Genomic DNA, 1038 nt, shown 5'->3' on the forward strand with positions numbered 1-1038 from the left:
AAAATATCAAAATTAAAATTGCATCATATAGCAAAACCCATGGAGCACAGCCAAAATGGCTCTTAAAGGAGATATCAAAGTTTTAAATATGGGGGAGAGGGGAGGGAGGCTCAAAGGGAGAATATATATATATATATATATATATATAAAATAATGACTGATTTGCATTGCTGTATGGCAGAAACCAACACAACATTGTAATTTTCCTTTAATAAAAAAGACAAACAGTGCTCACTTCAGCAGCACATATACTAAAATTGGAACGATACAGAGAAGATTAGCATGGCCCCTGCGCAAGGATGACACGCAAATTCGTGAAGCGTTCCATATTTTTTCTACCTAAAGAAACTAAAGACCTATATATAGAAAACTATAAAACACTGGTGAAAGAAATCAAAGAGGACACTAATAGATGGAGAAATATACCATGTTCATGGATTGGAAGAATCAATATAGTGAAAATGAGTATACTACCCAAAGCAATTTATAGATTCAATGCAATCCCTATCAAGCTACCAACAGTATTCTTCACAGAGCTAGAACAAATAATTTCACAATTTGTATGGAAATACAAAAAACCTCAAAGCAATCTTGAGAAAGAAGAATGAAACTGGAGGAATCAACCTACCTGACTTCAGGCTCTACTACAAAGCCACAGTTATCAGGACAGTATGGTACTGGCACAAAGACAGAAATATAGATCAATGGAACAAAATAGAAAGCCCAGAGATAAATCCACGCACATATGGACACCTTATCTTTGACAAAGGAGGCAAGAATATACAATGGATTAAAGACAATCTCTTTAACAAGTGGTGCTGGGAAATCTGGTCAACCACTTGTAAAAGAATGAAACTAGAACACTTTCTAACACCATACACAAAAATAAACTCAAAATGGATTAAAGATCTAAACGTAAGACCAGAAACTATAAAACTCCTAGAGGAGAACATAGGCAAAACACTCTCTGACATACATCACAGCAGGATCCTCTATGACCCACCTCCCAGAATATTGGAAATAAAAGCAAAAATAAAC

The 1038-nt window shown here is 35.1% G+C and overlaps 1 non-coding gene across 1 annotated transcript; it reads left to right on the forward strand.

The window, feature by feature from the left end:
- The first annotated feature begins 227 nt into the window (after nt 1–227).
- On the forward strand, nt 228–334 carry LOC147341419 (U6 spliceosomal RNA). The gene has a single exon (XR_015160052.1). It is a non-coding gene; the product is annotated as a U6 spliceosomal RNA (small nuclear RNA).
- Nucleotides 335–1038: the final 704 nt, after the last annotated feature.

The sequence above is a fragment of the Bos grunniens genome, chromosome X (genome assembly GCF_055505025.1).
Source record: "Bos grunniens cultivar Pamir isolate PY7600 chromosome X, Bosgru_T2T1.0, whole genome shotgun sequence".
Taxonomy (NCBI): domain Eukaryota; kingdom Metazoa; phylum Chordata; class Mammalia; order Artiodactyla; family Bovidae; genus Bos; species Bos grunniens.